Consider the following 22,824-nt stretch of genomic DNA (forward strand, 5'->3'; position numbering starts at 1 on the left):
CCACAGCACATTCAAATGATTCTGTCACATCTACCTAATAAGATGTTATATCAATTTTTAGAAAGATGGTCCAAATGCATTTTGGTAAAGTGAACCAATATTGAGCTTATGATATTTTGCTTGTACCTCATTTATTGAGTCTTTCTTCTTGACATATCTACATATCTGGAATCAACTGTGTATAAGAGGTACAACACTATTCCTAGAACTGTGGAGACAAATAAGTCTTGGAAGTTTTCCAGTGAAGACTGGGGTGGGGCATGTTGTGTGTGGCGTGTGTGTGTGTGTGTGTGTGTGTGTGTGTGTGTGTGTGTACATAAAATTTTTTGAGACAGGTTTCATGTTTGCTAGTCTTGAACTTACTATGTAGTCAAAGATGACCTTAAGCTTCTACCTGCTCAGTGCCAGCATGTATCACCATGCTCATGTGGAGATGGGGATGGAACCCAGGGCTTTGTGCACATTGAAAAATCATTCCACCTACTCTTCTATACATTCCATCCGGTGTGTGTGTGTGTGTGTGTATATTGTGGGAACATATGTCACAGCACATGTGTAGAGATCAGAGGACAATTTGTAGAAATTTATTTTCTCCTTCTACCATGTGGGTCCCAGGGATTGAACTTAAGTTATCAGGCTTGGTAGCAATCATGCTTACATGCTGAGCCATCTCACTGACCCTTTTCTCTTTTTTTATACTGTATGGTACTTTGAGTGGTCAAGAATGGATAGTTTTGAATTACTGAATCAAATGAACATATACCTAATGGAACCATTGGGTAGTCTTCAGGCTTCAGGCAATTAAATCTCTAAGTCTCTAAGACACAGGGTATTTCTCTACTCAAATCTCTTCAGATTCAGAAAAATGAGGAGCCTTGCTTGAGTCTTTGCGAAGGCTTTATATGGCCTAATGAAAGGACTATTCTAAGCAATATATAGAACTTGGCAGACTGATTTTGTGGCAGATAACCAGTGAATATCTGGACACTGATTTGTAATCACTTTTTTTCCTGCGTCTACTACAGGGTCTGAGAACATAAATCTTCATGTTCCCTGCTTCCTGTGTACCTGAAAGTGAGGACAAGAAAACTAAGGGCACCCATTGTTCAGCAGCTACTGAAGGTGATGGAGGCAGGGCTATGGGTTCTCATAGTAGTAGACTATTACTTTCTCTTTCTTCTATCAAGTGCTCATGTTGTGCCTGGAGTGGTGGCACCAGTGTCCAATCGCAAGGAGAAGACCATAGTGCCCAAGGCCACTGGCTCCCATTATTTATTGCTGTTTTTGCATGTGCATGTGGTGTATAAGCGTGTGTGTATGTGTGTTTATGTTTGTGGATACACATTGTGCGAAGGTATGTGTGGAAACCAAAGGTTGCTCCAGGGATCCCCTGTCTCCACCTCTCTAGCACAGGGACACAGGCAGGCCACTGTGCTTGTATGACATTGGGATGCTGAAGTGTGGCAGGCACTTTTCCTATCGAACCATTTCCCCAACTTCCATGACCTTAAATGTTGAGTTCCTTAACCACTACTGGTAGCTACTAGCTTCTAAACTCCTGAGAGAAATCTATCCCTACTCTGTTAGACCACTTTTGGTGGATTTTATTTTGTTTGAAGTTGACCTCAAAGAATCTTGAGTTCACCCCAAAGATTTCATGTAACAGAAAATACATCAATCTAATTAACTGCAGCAAATGAGTCACTGTCCTATTTTGTAAGTTTCTTCCAACAGCATGAAGTCAACCTCTTGATGACAATGGTTCCTTTGTTGCCTTTCTCTACTAATTCTTTGTCAACCTCCTCTCTATCCCATTCCTAAGTCTCTAAGTCTGCTTTTATCATCTTCTCATTGTCGTTATTATTATTATTAATCTCACAGAGTCCAAGTTGGCTACAAACTGGCTATTTAGCTGAGAATGATTTTGAACTGCCAATCCTGCCTCATTCTCCAGGAATTTGTTTGCGCCACCATGCCTAGTTTCATGCGTTGCTAGAGATGATATCCAGGGCCTCATGCATGCTACACGAGCCCTACCAACTGAGGCCCAGTCCTTCTCAAGTCTGATTTATTCTTAAGGACACACACCTGTCTGTCACTTTTTCTGTAAGCTGTGCCCTGAACCACAGTTCTCCAATAGGACATTTCTCTGATTGGTCACTGTTTAGACTTTCTCATGAAGTTGCTTTGTCTGTCTCTTTCAATGTATCAACACTTATCTCAGTTTGTGTGTGTGTGTGTGTGTGTGTGTGTGTGTGTGTGTGTGTAGGCAGTGATAACATTATTTCTCTTGGTTTGATATTAGTTTGAGAATTAGGGGGGTCATTGGATTCTCCTGTTTTAACGTCTTCACAAAACAAATGATTGAGTTACAGTTTAAGTAATCTGCTTCTACATGCCAGTAACCCTGCAGAAAGAGAGATAAATACCGAGTGGGACAGAGACACTGCATTAGTAGCCATGGCCACTTAGTAAAAGCTCTTCAGCTTGATTATGGCTATTCCAGGTGAGCATGGACCATCTATGGATAAGGAGCTGCTTCTATCCAGTTCTGCAAAAAAAATTTAAAGTAAGACTCAGGACTAAACACAAGTCAATTATAAATGCTTATTGCTCTTTCAGGGAGTTCAGTTCCCAGCACTCATGTTTTCTGGAGATCTGATAACCTCCTCAGGTATACACACACACACACACACACACACACACACACACACCAATCAAACTCAATTTCTCTTAGCAAACAAAATTATCCTTGGAAATAACTTCTCAAGCCAGACATAGTAAGGTCGTGTCTGTCATCCCAGCTCTCAGGAGGGTGAAGCAGAAGGGCTGTTGTTAAGTTTGAGGTCAACATGGGTTATATAATGAGTTCTAGCCCAGTCTGGGCTACAGTATAAAAGACTTTGCCTTCCACTCCTACCCAATCACCACCAAAGAAAGAAACTAAATTGCTGCTAAATAAAATAAGATGGTTGAGTTTTGTTTTCTCTAAGGTCAGTCTAATATCTTTCTTGAAAAAAAATGGCTACTTTGGGAGCTGCTACAGAGAGCATATGTATACAGGAGACTAGGGGAAAGATCATGGAATGCAGAAGTCATGGAAACAGCATGGAAGCCATCCTGAATGGCTTGCACCTGGCCAAAGCCAGGCCAATTTGAGCATTGTGATATATTATTTCATTAATAATTTAATTCAACCACTAAAGCAGGGAGTCCTGAATCATTACCCAGGATAAACAAACTGAGAAATTTGAGTCATCAAGGTATTACTCCTCCATATACTTAAGCCACAGAGAAGTGTTCTGCCTACATTTATGTCAAATGACAGAAACTGTAGTCATCTGAGAGGAGTAAACCTCAACTAAGAAAAATGCCTCCATAAGACTGGGCTGTGGGCCAGCCTGTAAAGCATTTCCTTAATTAGCAATTGGTGGGGGAGGGCTTATCCCATTGTAGATGATACCATCCCTGGCTGTGGTCCTGTGTTCTATAAGAAAACAGGCTGAGCAAGACATGTAGGGCAAACCAGTAAGCAGTACTCTTCCATGCTTCTGCATCAGCTTCTGCCTCCAGGTTCCTGCCCTGTTTGAGTTCCTGTGCTAACTTCTTTTGATGATAAGCAGTGATATGGAAGTATAAGACAAATAAACCCTTTCCCCTCCAACTTACTTTTGGTCATGCTGTTTCAGTGCAGCAACAGAAACCCTAGGTAAGATAGGAGGGGAGAGGAATAACTGTGCAGTGAGCAGCCTGGCAGACCCTGACTTTGGAAATGGACCTGAATTTCATGGGAGCGTGGGGATGAAGATACCTGAATTTCATGGGGGGGGGGAGTATAAGCATAACAGCAGTCCTGTGGTTATTCCTACCTGTGATGCCTAGCAAACAAGGAAGACCTATATGGGGAACTCACTTACACTCTGCAAGTATGTCAAGCTCATGGAGTAATGACGGGGAAGGTCCTTCTGTGTATATGTTGTCTTATTGGTTGATAAATAAAGCACTGTTGGCCAATAGGGAAGCAAGATATGTGGAACTAGGGATCAGGGAGGATTCTGGGAAATATAGTGAAGAGGAGAGAGTCACCATGTGATTCTGGAAGGAGAGGATACGTCAGGATGGTATGCTCAGAAAGATAAGTCCTTATAAAATATATATTAGTAATAATGGGTTAATAATTAAGTCAGAGCTAGCCAATAAGAAAATGGCCAACAGTATCATAATTAATAAAGTGTCTCTGTGTTATTTGGGGGCTGAGACAGCAGCGGGACCCAGGAAGCTGGCAGGAAAGAATGCTCATTACAGAGTAAGGCTGAGCTAGTTTCCTACAGAAAAAAGGTGAAGAGTATGATGATATCTTGACACTGATGGGGTTAGCCTGCCCTCCTCCATCCCAGTGCTAGTTTTCCTTGACACTATAGGGATGTGGGATTCTGTGTACTGGATTTTCTTGTCATAAGTCCATTTCTGAGACAACTGGTACAATTTTAATCTCCCTCCCCTGAAATGATTTGAGGATAGCAATATACCCAGTGTTAGCTTTTGGACTTTGATGGTTGTGTTGTGGTTTTATAGAAGAAAGTCCCTTGACGATAGGAAAATGCACACTACAATATTCTAGGTGATGGGTCAACAGGCCACAAACATACTATACTAAAGGAACTATACACCAATTCCAACATCTCTGCAAATTTGTGATAATTTTGAAAGTTGAGTATGGAGCTGAGTGTAACGGTTCACTTTTGTAATCCTAGCACTTGGGAAGCTGATATAGGAAAACTGTCCAAGTTCGAAACCAGCCTGGCCTAGCTATGTAGTAAAACTCTGTCTTCTCAAAGCAGACAAAATCTCCCAAACAAACCTTAATCCCCAAAGATTTTAGAGATAGTATCCAAGCAAACAATCATTTAAAAAATGTTACCTAACCTAGAATTTAAAAGGGAATTAGTTTATTTTATTTCATGTATATGTGTTTTTCTTGCATATGTATATACCAGTTGCTTGAAGAGGCTCTGGCATAGGATCCCTTGGAACTAGAGTTACAAGCAATTTTGAGCCACCACATGGGTGCTTGGAAATAAACCTGGGTCCTCTGTAAGAACACTGAGTGCTCTTCTTAACCAATGAGCCATCCCCCTTCTCTCCCCTCAGTAATTCTTAAAAGCAAAACCAACAATCTTCCATTATCAAAAATAGACAACAGCTTTGCTTCGGTGGAATTTGCCTGAGTATTATTATCACCACCATGGGGCACGAAATGTGGGTGCCACCCACGTTCAGGGTGGGTCGTCTTCCCTCAGCTATCCTTTCTGGAATACCTACAGACACACCCAAAGGTGCACCTTAGGAATGCCCAGGGTATTTCTTATCCAATCAAATCGACAGTCAAATTAGTGATGCATTGCATTTTATACAGAAATCTTGCCTTGGGCATGTAGCTTAGTTGGGAGAGTACTTGTCACATGGCTATGGATTCAAGTGCCAGTTCTGCCTAAACCAGGAGTGGTGACTGTACCTATAATCACAGCACTTGGGCAGTGAAGAAAGAAAGCTCAGGAGTTGAAAGTCACTAGTTAGTGAGTTTGAAACCAGATGGAGCCACATGAGACCCTCAAACAAAATTTAAGCAAAAGAAATCTTGCCCAGCTTTTGTTGCACCAGCTGACATCTCTGCTGACCCCTCTGTCTGGATCATTTCTCTCTCATGATAGTGTTAGTCTTTCTCTTTCCGCCCCCATGGTGGTTTCCTTGATACCGAAAGGGAAACTCCCTCAGACCCTTGATTCAGAATCCAGTTCTGTTTAGTACTGGGTCCATATAAACTTCGGGCTCATGTGAGTGCATGTGAACTTGTATGAGCAGGAGGGAACATTTTAGAGCAGCTTCCTGGGAGGCAGCCAGGTTATAGAAGACCCTTGGGCTTTGGTAGCATGCTGAACACTTGTGTGTGCTCTTGGGCAAGCCGCTTGACTGCTGTGTATCTCTTACTTGTGGAACGTGGAAAGTGTGTCACACAAGCAACGAGATGTGTTGTGTAGAATGTCAGAAGCTTCTTATACACGAGGAGCCTAAGTCTGCACCAAACACCTTGAGGTGACGGGTGTGTCACTGCCCCCAGAACAGGATGCACTGAGTATCTCTAGTCACAGCCACATTGACAAATTTCTTCATGCTCAGTGAGAAGTTTGATATTGCGTCATTTAGGATGGTGCATGCAATTCAACAGTAACAACCAACTCCGCATCTCAGCAGCTTTTAGAGCAACCAAGAGTCCATTATTATTATTTTCTTCAAGCAAAGACCTCCGCAGGCCTCTGTGACCTTTCAGGAAGGTTTCCCTTTGGGATAGTTCAGCCTTCTTCCTTAGACAGGATTTTATGTTGCTGAGGCAGGAAGAAAGGGGTGCAGCTGAGCTAGAGTGATTAGATGTTCAAGTCAGATAGGAAGCTCAATTTTCCTCACATTTCATTGGCAAAGACCAGTCCTGTGGCCTTATTTCAATGCATGAAGCTAAAGTAATGTAATCCCTTGAATTTCTAAAAAGTAAATAGTGAATGAGAACACTGATGTCTCTCTGTCTACTGGGAGGGGGAGTTCTAATCAAGTGTTATTAGAATGGTCAAGTTGGTAAGCTACACAAAAACTTTAGTGTCATTCCAGTGATGTCTATGAATGTTTCCTCTTTGAAACAAGAGTGTAGTTATATATATCACATTTAACCTGCTTTCTCTTCCCCATTTTTCATCATTCTTGCAGTTTTATGAGTCAGAGAAGTGGCATTGAATCACACAAAGCATATACTAAGTGCTTACCACACACTGATGGATGAAGACCACTGTACAGAAACTACATTTGAAAAGGCAACGGATTGATAGATCCAAAGTCACAAGGCTGTGATGGAGCCAGAAAAGGCATTTTCCTGCGTCCTGCCATTAGCCACAAGAGTGCTTTTATTACTTCCTTGAGAAAAGTTGGCCCCAGCAGAGTTTTTTATGTCTGTTGGCAGTTTCCAAAGGTGATTGCCGTCTTCAGCCTTGGACTCTATTCATGCCCAGAATGTTCTGCACAGTCATAGGGCAAAACAATGTCCGGCACAATTAGAGGTAGTAACTTAACTAATTATTCCACAGTGAGCCTCCCAACAGAGAAAATACAAAGTCACCACTCAGATGCTACTGCTTCTTAGTTTTGTTTCCTGTTGCTGTGATAAAAGACCCCAACAAAAGGAACTTTCGAGAGAACGGACTCATTTGGCTCACAGTTCCAGGATATGGTCTATTATTGTGGGGAAGTTAAGGCAGCAGGAACAGGAAGCAGATAATAACATAATATCCACAGTCAAGAGCCGAGAGCAGTGAATTAAGGCAAGTGTGTTAGTGCTCAAGCTTGCTTTCTTCATTCTTACACAGTCCAAGATGCCCTGCCTAGGGAATGGTGCCTCCCACAGCAGGTGGCTCTTCCAACTCCCATTAATGTAATCAAGGCAATTGTCCTCATTCATGCCTACAGGCCAACCTGATCCAGACAATTCTTTCACTGAGATTTTTTTTCTCAAGTGATTTTAGATTGTGGCAAGCTGACCACTAAAACTGACCATCATGCCAGGTGGTGCGGGCACATGTTTTTAATCCCAGCACTCAGGAGGCAGAGGTAGGCAGATCTCTGTGAGTTGGAGGCCAGCAAGGTCTACAGAGTTGAGTTCTAGAACAGCCGGGCTGTTACACAGAGAAACCCTGTCTCAAAAAAACAAAAACCAAAGCAAAACAAAAAACTGACCCTCACATACTCAGTAAAGTTACTAAGCTCCAGTCAGAATTAATGGTCATTCACATTAACAGCTTGCCTGGTGGCTGTTTAGGAGGAGAAAGGGGACTGGAAAGAGGGGGATATTGATACCAGAAAGTGGAGAAAGTAGTGGGGGGAGGGGGATGAGATAAAAGTAGAATGATAGATTCATATCAAAACGTCACAATGAAACCCATCCTTGGGCCTGGGAGATGAGTCTGGGAGGAAAGTGCTTGCTGTGCAATCTTGAGGACCTAAGTTTGGGTCCCCAGAGCCCAAATAAAATCCAGGAATAGCAGCATCACCACTCCAGTGCCAGGGAGGTAGACAGGGCTCTCCGGATCTCACCAACTAGGCCATGTTTCAGAAATAGAGAACTATGGGTTCAGTGAGTGACACTGTCTCAGAATGAAAAGTAAGGTGGTGAGAGAGGAAGACACTCAGTATTGACCCCCAGCCTCCACACAGGCACAAGTGCACCCCACATACATGTGCATACACACTTGGCATACATCACACCAAACACATGCATGTACAAGTCCACTTCTCTGTATGATAATGCAAATCTTAATGATAGAAAAGTGTAACACGAAAAATAAAAGACCTAGAGACTGATATTGGGGTTCAAAATTCAAGCTGAATATCAGAAAAAGCAAAGTAGATGGTCGCTAGCTTCTTACCTCAGGCTGAATGGGCTGATCCTGCTTCCGAAAACTCTCACCAAGCCTCAGACTGTAACCTCTCTTCAGGGTGGCTGGAGAATGAACGCCTCATACTGACCACTGAAGATCCTGCCTCTATCTCTTATACCCCTCTAGTGCTGGGATTAAAGGCATGTGATCTGTTATTCTTTTAGATTGATTCAATCTCGTGTATCCTTGAGTGGTCTTGAACTCAGAGAAATCTGTCTATCTCTTAACCCTGAGCCCTAGGATTAAAAGTGTGTACCACCACCTCCTAGCTTCTGACTGCTGGGATTAAAGGTGTGTATCACCACTGCCTGTTGTCTATACCTTGAGGCTGACTTTGCTTTTCTGAATCCTCAGTCAAACTTTAATAAATCATAAACAATATATCGCTACAGAAAAGAGGGGAGATCTGATCTTATACAGGGTTTTTAACCCCCTGCTCCTGAGAGGCTTCTTAGACTAACAAAGAGCAAAATAAGTTGTCTATTGAGTCAAACAGAAGCCCCACACTCACTCTAGAAACCAAATGATAGGCTGCTCCTTTCTTCCTTGCTCTGTTTTAAAATGATAAATTGACATCCGTATGCAAAGAGGGAAATGGGGACAAGACTGAGTTTGTAGTCTCAGCTGTTGCCTGTATCATGCCCAAAGAGAGACTTCGATTTCATTTTAGCATCCAGGAGATACCAGGTCCAATTTAATTTGCTCCCCCAAATGACCAAGCTGATTAATTGTCAAGTCTGGTCTTACTTCATAGTAAACCTTAATCTCTCGTAATTTGCCGTGAAATGAACGCGAGTTGGCTATTTCAGGCATGAGTAAGATAGGTCTAACAAACCTCCCCAGGCCACCTTCAGGCCAGGTGGGGATGGCCTGGCTGCACCCACAGAGGAACAGGTGGAATGAAGATTAGGTCACATGGTGGGAAGCGGGTGGCTAGAGGCCGGCAGCTGTTGAAATCCCAGGTGTGTGTGTGAGTTGGCACGGGTACAAAGCCGAGAGAGCTGCTAACAGCTCAAAGTCCTGGGCTGTGCAGCTGCTTGCTTGGCGCTCACTGTGGACCCACCTGTAGTGTTGACGGGCACACCCCGCTTAGGAGCACGAGAACATGAAAGGTTGGGGGAGGGGGAGCAGCCGACAGCCCTTCTAGCCAGAAGGCTGCAGGGAGCAAGCTTGCCCCCCAGGGATAAAAATGAGTGGGCTTGAGACCAGTCCCCCTTGGCTTTTCTTATTTACCACGCAGTCCTTGGAGGTTTAAAAAAAAAAACACTACAGGTTTTCTTTCTATCCAGAAGCCTATTCCCAAGAACCCTTAGGAAGTAAATGAAAAAAAAACCCTGAGTTGGAGGGTAAAATCAACAGGCAGAGATATTGGGGGTGGGGAGATGACAAGGAATGAAGACTGAGAGACAAAAATAAGAGCTGCCCCTGCTGGGCTGGGGAGTGCATAAAAAAAGGCACTACCAGCCAGCAGGTCTTAATCTGTTTCTGCCCTACACAAAGCCCTGCTGTGGCTTTTACAGGATGGCCTTGGCTCTGAAGCTAGGCTTTCAGAGTCAGTGGCTGGGAATTATGCAAATTCAAATGGCAGCAGTGTGCATAGGTGAAGTGGCAATCCCTCGCTAGTGTGCAGGCTCCAAAGGGTTGTGAGCTCTCAGTCTCTGTTAAAGTCAACGCCCAGAAGACCCATGAACCCGGCCAGCGCTGTTGCCTTCTTGGTTCTCCCATCTCTGCTTGTAAATACAGACAGCTGCCCCGCTACCATGTGATTTCCCTCTCCTGCATCCTTTGTAGAATGAGAACCCACTATGGGGGGTACAAGGATGCTACAGATCTGCAATGTCCGCCTAAAGCCATGTGGTCCCAGCTTGGTTTTGGAAAGGGGTGAAATTATTAATCAATAGACTTCATGTATAGATCCTCAGGTCACTGGGGGAGGCCAGGTGACTCCAGAAGAGGATTAGATTGTAGGACCTTGGTCTCTTTCTCTTATGCCTTTTGGCTTCCTGAATTGTGGTGGGAGTGACTCTGTTGTCACATGATGGGAGTAAATCAAATCAAGGGCTGGAACTTCAAAAATTGAGAACCAAAATAAGTTTAAATTTATCTAAACTTAATCAAAGCATCTTTCTCTTTATGGGTTGACTGTCTCAGGCATTTTGTCATAACTACAAAACACTGATGAAAACAAGACAATGGCAGTATGACACTTATCACATACTTGCCTGTGTGGGCTCTGCTGCCTTCTGGCTGTATGACTTTGACTAACAAGGGATCCAGCTATTTTGTGGGCTGCAATGAAGATGTATCTACAGTATATCATGTTCCAAAGATAAAAGCTCCATTCTGAACATCCCTGAAAAGGGTACAGAGGGAACTGGGGTCCTCATTACCTTGGCCTTCACTGTGGGACCAGCCTTAACTGCCAAAATCAGGATCTCTCATAACGGAGGATAACCTTGTGCCTCCCAGACTTCAGTGGGCATCCACACTCATCCAAAGGATGCTCAGTTCAGAAAGTCTGGGTGGAGCCTAAAAACTAATTTTCTGGGCCCAGATTCAAACCCCAATGGGGCTGATCCATCTATTGGAGACAACAGTGTCAGACCCCTCAGAAAGCTGAACTGCCACCCATTTTCACACACTTCCAACTATACTCAGAGAAACCTCATCTCAAAAAAGGAAACAAAACAAACAAACACAAAACCCAACCCAACCCAAACAAACGCACATATGTCCAACCTTCCTCTAGCCCCTCCCTACCCCCTCCTTCATTTCTCTAGTGCCTACTATTCTACTCTGGCTAATGAAATCAACTTTCTTCAGCTTCTACATGTGGGTGAGAAAATACATCCTTTGCTTTTCTCTGCCTGGCTTATTCCATTGAACGAAATACCCTGTAGTTCCATCTGTGTTGTTGCAGGTGATACCATCTCATGATTTGGCTAGGTGATGTTTTGTTTTGTTTATATACCTATTCTTACATAAACAGAACTCTTAGTCAAAGAATCTCAACTTTTTATTTTTCTCTTCAGACACAGTGGGATCACACCCAGGGCCTCACACCTGCCAGACAAGCTCTCTTCTACTGAACTATACAATCCACCCCTACCCCAGCCCCCCCCAAATCTCTATTTTGACTTAGAGGTATTGTCAGAGCTGAATGGAGGAGACACTGAGAATAGGAGAGTGAACTAGAATTTGTAGAATATTAAATATGCAATTCCATTTTCAAGTTGGTGTTTCCTGGGACTCCCTCCTTATCCCTAACCTTAGAACCTGGGGAAAATGCTTTAACTTTTCTAAACCTCAATTTGTCTCCAAATTTGGAGTGATAATATTTATCAGGCAGGTTTTCTGTGGCCTACTGATGTTAGGGAGTCAGAGACAGCCTGAGTGCCAATCACTGGAGAGTAGAATGAGTATGTGTCTCAACATTGTGTAGCAGAGAGAAACAATAAAGTAGATGCACAAATACTAACTCAAAGAAGCCCTGAAAATGCAGGTGCTTAGGGGGGAAAACCGATAGGTAATGAATTACTTTTGTAAATTGGACAATTCAAAAGTGATGCATATTAAGTGATGTATATTATGTTTACATATATTAGGATTTGAATGGGAAGGAGAACAAGATATACACACAAAAACTTCAGAAATTAATACTCGAGCATCTGTCAGGTTGGTGAAGGTCCATGTCAAGCAACGCTAAGAAGCTAAGGAATTGACACCCTGTGGACAGGACAGTACCAGGCAGGAGCCTGGTAGCTTCTCTCTAGTGCCCATGTCCTCGTCTACATAACTGAGGCCATGCTTTACATAACCACTAAGAATAGTTAATGCCCCGGCCACCTTCAAAAGTGATGTTTGATGAGTTCTTACTAATATTATATAACTGCAAAAGTCACTAGAAACTTCTGGGGAGTTTCCCTAAGTAAAGGAGTCTTGATAAAGGATGTGGAACAAAAGTGAATGTCAGAGAGAGATGAAAATGATCTAGAAGGCAGAGAAAAATGGCCTTGGGATATGCAGACTCATGATGGTTCATCTTGACTAGGTTTGCAACCACCCAGGAGACTCACCTCGGGCATTTCCAGAGGGGATTAATGGGAAAGAGGAGACCCATCCTGAATGTGATTGGCACCCACTAATGGTTGGAGGTCTGATAGAATAAAAGAGAATAAATGAGATGAATATTAGCTTTTATCTCTCTCTGCTTCCTGACTAGGGATGCAATATAACCAGTCACCTTCTGTGTCTGCCACCATTACTTTCCCACTATGACAGACTGTACCCACTCAAGATGTGAGCCACAACAAATTCTGCCCTTCTTAAGTTGCTTTTGCACAGTCTTTTGTCGCAGCAATGCTAATACAAACACGTAACTTAGCATTAGGGTCATAGAAGAAGAAGAAGGAAGAGGAGGTGGGGGAGGAGGAGGAGGAGGAGGAGAAGGAGAAGAAGAAGAAGAAGAAAAAGAAGAAGAAGACTTGTTTAAGAAGGTAGTTATAAGCTGGGCGGTAGTGCCACACGCCTTTAATCCCAGCACTCGGGAGGCAGAGGCAGGCGGATCTCTGTGAGTTCGAGGCCAGACTGGACCGACAGCCTCCAAAACAATACAGAGAAACCCTGTCTCGTAAAACCAAAAAAAAAAAAAAAAAAAAAAAAAAAAAAAAGAAGGCAGTTATAAATAAATACAGAGGTTCTCTAAGACATTAGCAGAATAGTTTTAAAATAATTTATGTTTTAAAAGTGTAATTACTTCCTAAAGCTCTGCCTCAGTTCCCTGCACACTACTCAACATATGCATAAATATTTTGGAGTTTGTTTTGATTCGGCATTCACTTACAGAGGATTATGAATTCAGTTTTTTGTGTTTCTCCTTCCTAAAAACAAAGATATTTGGATTTTCTGTCATCTGACTTTTTCAATAACAGTGTGTCTGGCATAGAAAATCACAGCCACACATCTGCTGCTAGTCAAACTCCATTATCAGTGATGCCCACTGCCTCTCAAAACTTAGTTCCTTCACTCCCACACTGGGTGTGGACCTGGTCAAGGCTTGCTTCTGTTGTCATCAAGACTCAATGGCATTGTGCTTCTTCCAGGAGGAACAAATGACCAAGCAGAATCTGTGTCAGCCACTCAAGGTTATTGCATGCTTGGGCCTTAATGACAAGTTGACATTTTCATTTATTTAATTGCTGAACATGCAGGTTTAAAAATTTTGTAACATTGTCAACTCTTGGTAAAAGTTGGTTGGCTGCAAGTCACAAGGCTAAATGACATTTGATAAGCAAAACAGCCACAAGTTTCAATAAAAACAGGTTCTCAGAGCAGCACCTTAGGATCATTCTTCCCTCCTTCCCTCCCTCAATCCCTCCCTTCTCTCTCCCTTCCTTCCTTTCTCTTTCTTTCCACAAGAAACAATGATTTAGAAGAGTTGTGAGCTTTGCCAGCCTTAAGGAAGAAGCCACTATCTAGTCAAGATCCTCAGCAGGCCCTCGCCCCTGCTTGCAGGTCCCTAGATAAATGAGTTAGTGACAGTCTTCACCCCTCCTTGTAGATGCCCCAGCTGGTCACACTGAGTTGGCAGTCAGATATAGGACAGCAAGCGGGCCTGGCAATAAAGCCAAGTGACTCACTTCCTTCCAGCTAGGCCCCTGCCTCCCAATCATTCCATATCCTCCCCAAACAGCCCAGCAGCTGGGGAGAAAATGCTGAAACACCTAAGCTGTGGCTGATGCTTCACTCAAACCACAAAGGATGGGAAAACATGGAGAAGTTGGGGGCAGAGCAGAAAAACACTCTCCTTGCAGGCACCCTTCATGGAGACTTTTTGTACACATCAAGATCACACTCTCCCTGAGAACACTCACAAGAGATTTCTTTGAACAAAGTATCAGCACCACAAATGTGGGATTTAAAGTATCTGAGCCCTTGTCCCACTCTGTCCTCCAGCAGACAGCCATCACTCCCAAAAGGAGCTTCCTGCAGAGGGAGGATTTCTCAAGACACACTCGAGGGGGTTTGTGCTGACCCAGTCAAGAAAAACCCAAGGAGGACTTTTTTTTTTTAAATGTCAACAAGCTCTTCTTGGCTCCTGCCTGAATGCCTGTTCTTTCATCTTCTGACTTGAGTGGCCAAGAGGGCACCCCAGGGAGAGACAGTGGTTACTCTTGCTACATAGTTGAGCAAATGGTCAGAGGCCCGTCACTAGCATGCAGACACTATACCAAGTATAAAGGAGAGGTGTGCTTGAGTAAGAACATGCCCAAGTCTCCCCTGAGGTCACGGGGAATGTCTTGCTCAACAGTCATTCTCCAGGCCACTAATCCAGGTTCTGACATAGATGTTCAGGGCCACCATTCTGTTTCCAATTGCTACCTCTGCTCAGGCAGTAGAGCAAGAAATGGGGTTGATTGGACTCACAGTCTTTCCATCCTGGATTTCCTCCTCTGAGATTGGAGGAGTGCAAGCTTCAAGCTAATGTTGGAAAGGACATTAGACTTTTACCCCCTCCCACAGGAAGATCCAATCCCTTTCTCTCTATTTTTTTCTTTCTAAAATCATCCTGGGACATTATATGTCTGATACAAAGCCAGACAAATTGGGTTGGTAACTAATATCTATAACCAGACAAGATGAAACTTGTCTTGACTGAAGTTTAAAGGTAGCTTTACCATCAGGTTGAGATTTGTAAGAAGAAATTCCCAAGATTTCCTTGGGGATCCCCCTGCAAAGAAGTTAGAACTCGTCAGGCTCCAGTCTTTTAGGTGAAGGGGGACTTGACCACCGAGATGTCTCTAATAAGTGACAAAATCATGTGGGTAACAACTTGACATTTTATGTGTTCAAGTCTCTATTGAAATAGAATGTGTAAATTAATAGTCTTAGGAGACCCATGTAGAAGAAAACCAGAATGGGGATCATGAACCCCATTAACTCACGCATCTCAAGTCTCTAAAGAGAAGGTCTCTGGGGAATGGAGATAGGGAAGGATGCTCAGGGAATGCAGAACACTGCAAAAGCTTACAAGTATCCATTTTACAAAATGCATAGCAGTGTACTCCACTGAGTGTATAGCAGACTTAAAGAACAGCAGCATGATGGCTGGCCCTGTCTGAAGAGGAAGCAATAGCTTCTCTAAAGTTTATTTTACTGTTTTCCTTGACAAGTTATTTGTTTTGTTTTTGTTTGTTTTGTTTTTTTCTATATCTCTCCACACTGCACTATGTTGCAACTCAAAATCTATTGTTCCTATCAAATCAGTTTCCCCAAAGATGGAGAATGTAATAACTACTACACTTAAAATTCAGTGCTATCTGCTAAGAACTCCAAAAGAGTCATTGAGATTATGGGGGGCTGGGCAACAGATATGGAGAAAATGCTTAGGGGAAAAAAGATCCACTTTCTGATTATTTTCTAATAAAATTGTTCATTCTATTGGAAAATGGAAGGAGAATTAAACCAGCTGTACTACTGCACAATAGATCGCCTTAATTCCATTCTTACATCTGTTATTAAATATTATTTCCATGGATAGAAGTCAGCTGAGCTGATGTTGTCCAAATTTCAGCACTGTTGTATGGTTTTACTGTTTAAAGCTTGAAAAAGTTATGTGCTACTTGATACATTCAATGGTTTCACATGCTAGAAAGCCTATCCAACAACATAATTACAAATCTGGGAAGAGTCAGAGGTGGGAAGTAAATTAAAACACATTGTAGAAATTTCAATGAACAAATAAAATAGTTTAGAAGTTAACACAGAAAGTCATACTAGTAGCCCTCTTGAGTACCTACAATGAGACAGGGATTTTTTTATCTATAGTTTATCTCTAATCTGCCCTGCAATCCTGCCAAGTGGTATTAATGCTCCTATGTTTAGATGATAAAATAGAAACTTGTCAAGTGTCCAGGGTTAAATTAAGCTTTAGGCAGGATTAGCAAAAAAAAAGTATAGAGCAGGTGGGATAGCTCAATGGCTGTATGTATACTTAGTATGGAGGCCCTGGGTTCAACTCCCAGAACCAAAATAAAATGAAATAGCCTAGAGTCAAGATTTGAACTTGAATCTTACTCCTAACCCACCAAGACTGCATTATTCAACTTTAATAGACTTCTTCACCATAACAGGAACACAGAATCAGCTTGATTTCTTTTACATTGCTGGAGCACCTGCAATGGGCCAACTCCAGGGACTTGAGGCACACAGGCTTCAGAGCCCATTATAGTACAGTTGCAGCTGGCAGTGTGAGCTTCACAGCAAGTTTTCAAATGTGTTGATTTAAAGAAGCAATGATAGTATCACTACGTCTTACAGGTGCTTAAGTGTAGCTCTTCTTAACCCACATGATCACAGAGAAGAGAACTGCAAAGCCAGCAAGCTGAGCAGCTAGAGGCATCTGCGACCAAGCCTGACCATGAGTTTGTTGTTCCAGACCTGTAGTAGAAGGATTGAACTGACTCTTGCAAGTTGACCATGTGTGCACTATGGTGTGTGCATACTCTCGAACACTGAACACACACACACACACACACACACACACACACTAAATGTAATAAAAAAGAGACATGTTAGGCTTCATTTTAAAGAATAAACTGTGTGCATGCCCACACATACACAATCTTGAATGTTAGCTTTCAGATACCTTTCACTTTGTTTGAGACAGGGTCTTTCTTTGGCGTGGAGCGCTACCACATAGGCCCCGCTGGCTGGCCGGTAAGCTTCCAGGGGATCCTCCTGTCTCTGCCTCCCTAGCGTGGTCACTATGGGCAAGCACTGTGCCCAGACTCTTACATGGACTTTGGGGACCTAAACTCAAGTCTGGTCAGTTAGGGGCCTGTGATCTACCATCTGGGCTATCGCTCAGTCCCACAGTTTTGTTTCTGAGTTTGCATATTAAAAGTGAGCAGAGTGGTGCATTGGAGGTCGGGAATGCATTGCAATTTTGGACTTCTCGTGGCTCAGTTTCTTCATGGATCAAATAGAAGGTGAAGCTAACTCTCTTATAGACCTACTGTGAATATTTTTGGCATGCTATTCCAGAATGTTGTTGGTCGCCTTTGCAATTCTACCTGCTCTTTCGTCTACCAGTCTGAGCTCACAGGACCCTGACAATTGGAATCTTTTCTTTTTTTCTTTTTTTGCCTGAGAAAGTATTTTCCACACTTCCCCAGTGAAATCTGGTTTCTCATCCAAAATCACCCAGTATCATCTTACTGAGGACATCTCCATAACACACCCCAGGCTGCTTGGTGTCTCCGGGTTACTAGCCACTTCCTCTCGGCTCTTGGAGCACTTGCCGATCACTTGCAGCACCGCCTGACTTTCCTTTGAATTATTAATTGTCATCTGTGCCATGGTTTTGTTTTGTTTTGTTTCAGTCTTGGGATTAAACCCAGAGCCTTGCCCCTGTACGCGCTAGGCAAGCTCTCGACCAGCGAGCTTTATTTCCAGCCCTAGGCCATGTCTTAATGATCTCTGCTTCCATCCCAGCCCTCAGAACAATACTCCTACATGATGAATGAAGAAGAAATAGAGTGTCATTGAGCACGGGGACAGGGGTTCCTCTTCCTTCTCCAGACTTCACTCTGTAATTAGCTCAGCTGTCACAAAGACATGCATGCACAGCAAGCAATTGAAATGAGGATGTTTTCCAGGGAGAATATGACTCTTTACCACTTGATAAAATTCCTGGTAGGAGTCCAGTGAAGAAGTGATTTTGAGAGAAGATGCTCAGACAACATTCCAAAAGACTGGGCTGTACACTTCTCCCTTGAGGCAGGCTTTGAGTGAGTGTTTGCACTTGAACATTTCATTTCATTAACACAATGTTTATTAACTCCTCCAAAGCCATGCACCCATTAGTAAATATGTCTACCACTGCATTAATCAATGCATTGTATATTATAAATCATGTGACTATATAATGTAGTTTTTTTTGACCTTTAAGAAAATTGTCATTTGCAAAAATATTTGATCTCCGTAGATCAGCCACACTTTCTGGGAGACAAAGGAAATCATGCCTTTCTCTCTGTAACCTATTCCCTGATGGTGGTAAGCCGCTTCCTCTCTTCAGGTTTTGTTACAAGGCATCACCATTCTTGAACTGGGAGGAATCTTTTGACCATGGGAGGAGTCTTTTGACTCTGCAAACTCCATCTGGAGGTGCCACATTTTACCACGCCCCCACCAGAGGTTTGCTGTGGGGTTGTAAGCATAACAGTGTGAAACTCAACAGATTATTGTAGAATTCTTTCTTTGTCTTCCTTGTGACCTGACTCTCATAAAATGTATTTTCTTTTTTCTTCCAAGCTTCTTCCAATCATATGACATGTGGTCGTATGATTCAAAGTGGGGAAAACATTATCAAAACAGTATAAAGGAATTGTTATTTTTTATGTTGCTTTCATAAAATAAAAAGTTTCAATGTGCAGATATAACAATCTAGTTTATCTGCATCTAAAAGTATCAAATGTGATGCTATAAAATAGTATTAGTATTATTTAATATTCTTGGCATTATGGTTTTTATTTACATCCTAAAGGAAAAGCCACTAAATACAATCCCTAGCCAAAGGTTGTTTGGGAAATGAATGCAGAAACTTGTCAGTTAAGCAAATAGATATCTCCACACCACACAACATACCACATTCCCCACTCATACATGCCATACGTACATCCTACAACCTGACACCACACACATGTACATACACGTACTATACACATACCACATGCACTATACACACACCCCACACACCTGACACCACACACATACACACCATGTAGGCATTCTGTCCTCTAGAAATTATTTCATAGCAGTATTATTACATAACAATAAGATTGCAATGGATATTGCTGTCTTCTTTGTGTATGCTGTCATTTCCCTAACATTCTCCAACAGCCAAATATGTTTAGCAAGAAGGATGCTTTGCAACAGTTGTTTGTGCATGATTTTCAGATTTGTGACTTATAAACCTCTAAATAGAAACTTAAAAAACACCCTTTAGAGCCTTTGGCATTTAGAAGAAAACTATGTTATTTCTAAATCCAGTTTAAACTGTAACATAATATTTAATGCTATTTTGGTCTCATGTAAGAAAAATAGCATTTAAAATTGAGTGCTTTTTAATAGGGCCTCATGCAGATTTTAGACACAGTTTGGACTGAGGATAAAAAAAAGAGAGGCTGGGCATGAGGGCAGAGGATCTTCCAGGAGTCCAGGAGGAGATGAAGAAAGCCCCGCTGACTTCACAGGAGGCAGAAAGGAAGAAAGACAGTGCATCAGATGGTGGGGCTATCTGCATAAGACTAAGATCCTGGCTGTAGGGGTGCTGTGCAAGTCTGAGGACCTGAGTTCGGATCCGCAGAACAGGCATTAAAAACCAGATTTGCAGTTCCAGCATGTCTACAGAAAATGGGAAACAGACAGGAGAATTACCAGAAACTCACAGGTCAGCTAGCTTGGATTACAAAGCAGCAAAGAGGCCTTGTCCCAAAACAAAGCAGAAGCTGATGGCAGACACTCAAAGGTTGTTTTCAGAGCGCCACACGGTTTGTGAGTGCAGTGTGGGTCCTCACCCTGACATGCTCACTTGCACAGAAATGAGGTCCTGCTAGTCTCTGGACACTCTTAAGATATCCCCACAACATGTTAAAAAACAAAAAAAACAGACTGAGGTCCTGCTACACTTTAGATCTTAAGATTTTCCTAGAAGCAGAGCCATGGCAGCGGATGCTTCCGGAAGTAGCATGCTGCCACCATTGTGTTTGGTTTTGAGCTCAGTTAGCCACAAATTAGAACCATGTGAGCAGGGAGTCATACCTGAGGAGTTTTCCCACTTGCTTTGATTGATGTGGGGAGACCTGCCCCAACTGTGGGCAGTGCCTTCTGGTAGCAGCCCAGATGAAAAGGGGTGTGCCAGAAGGAAGATCATTTAGATCTACCCTCACTCACGTCCACTTGCCCTGTTGCTGCTGAGATTCCTACGCTGGCAGCAGAACCATTATTTCCAAGTTTTCTTCATGGACAAGGACTAGGCCATGGATCTCCAGGAACCTTGCAGGCCTCCCCTGCTAGACTGGGATTACCAAGGTACCCTGTTTTGTGGAGAGAGTAACCAATGATTGTCAGCCTTCAGTGAGATCAGTGAGAGCCCACTATCCTGGAACTACTCTGGCTGAGTGAGTACCACGGTCTTAGCATCTCAGGTGTGAACACACACACACACACACACACACACACACACACACACACACACACACTTCATTCTGTTCTCCTAGAAAACCCTGGCCATAGTATCTACCTAAAAAAGAATCCTCTGGGCTGGCAAGAGGGCTGAGCAGGGATTGGTTGCCAAACCTGACAACCTGAATTCTATCCCAGGGACCCGCTTGATGGAAGAAGGGGACTGACTCCTGCTGGTTGTCTTCTGGCTCTCACACATGCACATATGAAGTGCCCCCACAAAAGAACATAGAACATGCATGTAAAAGGAAGTTTAAGCTTTCTTTTTAAAATCTTCTATTGGACACAGGAATGAAAATGAGATCCTTTAAGTTCAGGGAAAAAATAAGTTATTTCAAGACGTGAGTTTGATAGTCTTGAAGATTCAGTGAAACAAACAAAAACAACAGAGTAGGGTGTGGAGGTGCACGCCTTAAATCCCAGCATTCAGGGGGCAGGGGCAGGGGGTTCTCTGTGAGTTTGACGTCAGCCTGGTATGCACAGCAAACTCCAGGACAGTGAGGGCTACACAGAGAGATCCTGTCTCTAATCAAACAAACAACCTCCTATTTCCCCATGGGAACACTCAGACAATAAAGCCATCCTTCCTTGCATATGGTAGGGCTGGGTAGTATGGGTGCTGAAGTAGAAGTCTCTGGAAGCCTGAAAACACCCTTGAATGAGTATGCAAAATCTCCCCTCTATGTGCACACTTACATTTTTATGGCAAATTCATTTTTATAACTTGTTTTGAACTCTGAAAGGGGCCAGTGAACAACCCCTCCCCAGCAACACACACACACACACACATCCACACAAATAGAAAACTAATGTAATAGAGAAAGTGTCAACTTTGGTTTCGCAGAGAACTGAGTCACATTTGTAATTTGTTAACTGAGGGAACTCAAATGAGTTGAATTTTTAGACTTGTTATATGCCTTTTTATTTGGATCGTGTATTTTAAAGTGCTATGTGAGTATTCAGTGTCTCCAGTACAGTAGACACTCTGAATGTGGTAGCTAACACAGACATCTCACCCTGGAAATAGTCTGTATTCCTAGCTCGCCTTGGTTTGTCTAACAAAATCTCAGTTTTGATGAGGTGTCCCCAGTAGCCATGGGCATTTGAACACTTGGTTCCCAATTGATAGCTTTCTTTGGGGATGCTTAGGAGGCGTGACCTTGTTAGAGGACATGTGTCACTGGGAGTGGGCTTAGAGCTTTCAAAGCCTCACACCGTTCCCAGTGTGCTCCCCTCACTATCTCTCTCCCTCTTTCCATCTCTCCCAACTTTGTGCCTACAGTTCAAGATATGAACCCTCAGCTTCCTGTTCTTGCTGCCGTGTCCGTATGCTGATGCCTGTCAACCACGATGAACCCTCATCCCTCCAGAATCATAAGCCCAAATAAACCCTTCCTTCTACAAATTGCTTCTCATGGTGTTTTATTATGATAGAAAATAACGAATACAATTGTCAACCTCCTACAGACCAAAGACATCTTCCAGGAAAGCCCCTATCAACAAATTGCTTAAAACAGACTGTCCTGCACACGTGTCTTAGGGAGAGTGTCTTAGTTAGGAATTGATGCAGGAGGTCCTTGTCCAGTGTGGCCAGCACCATCCCCAGGAGGTCCTGTGCTACATAAAAAAGCTGACTAGACATGAGCAGGTGAGTGAGCCAGATAGCAAGCAGCATCCTCCATGGTTCTTGCTCTTCCACCTCGGTTATACGTTTCCTGGTTGGAGGAAATGCTTCGTGAAACATCAAGCCATCCTGACTTCAGGCTCCTGCCCTGACTTTCATCAGTGATGGACTGCTGTACTTGCTGGTTTTGTGTCAACTTGACACAAGCCAGAGTCATCAGACAGGAAGGAGACTTAGTTGAGGAAATGCCTCCATGAGATCCAGCTGTAAGGCATTTGTTCAGTTAGTGAACAGTAGTGAAGGGCCCAGCCCATGGTGGGTGGTGCCATGCCTGGGCTGGTGGTCCTGGGTTCTTTAAGATAGCAGCCAGAGCAAGCCAGGGGAAGCAAGCAAGTAAGCAGCCCCCCTCCATGGCATCAGCTCCTGCTTCCAGGTTCCTGACATTTGAGTTCCTTCCTGTCCTGACTTCCTTCAATG

At 43.1% G+C, this 22,824-nt stretch overlaps 1 long non-coding RNA gene across 4 annotated transcripts in view; it reads left to right on the forward strand.

Annotated features, from left to right (window-relative positions):
• Window positions 1-22,128, forward strand: part of LOC121143585 — a 36,998-nt gene extending 14,870 nt beyond the window's left edge. For 2 of the 4 annotated variants that reach the window (XR_005880825.1, XR_005880828.1), the window contains one exon: window positions 1,026-7,902. This is a non-coding gene — a long non-coding RNA (uncharacterized LOC121143585). Of the gene's footprint in view, window positions 1-1,025; window positions 7,903-22,005 lie in introns of those variants that run through there. The other 2 variants (XR_005880826.1, XR_005880827.1) reach the window with 2 other exon arrangements.
• Window positions 22,129-22,824: the final 696 nt, after the last annotated feature.

Source organism: Mesocricetus auratus, unplaced genomic scaffold (assembly GCF_017639785.1).
Source record: "Mesocricetus auratus isolate SY011 unplaced genomic scaffold, BCM_Maur_2.0 Super-Scaffold_100013, whole genome shotgun sequence".
Classification (NCBI taxonomy): domain Eukaryota; kingdom Metazoa; phylum Chordata; class Mammalia; order Rodentia; family Cricetidae; genus Mesocricetus; species Mesocricetus auratus.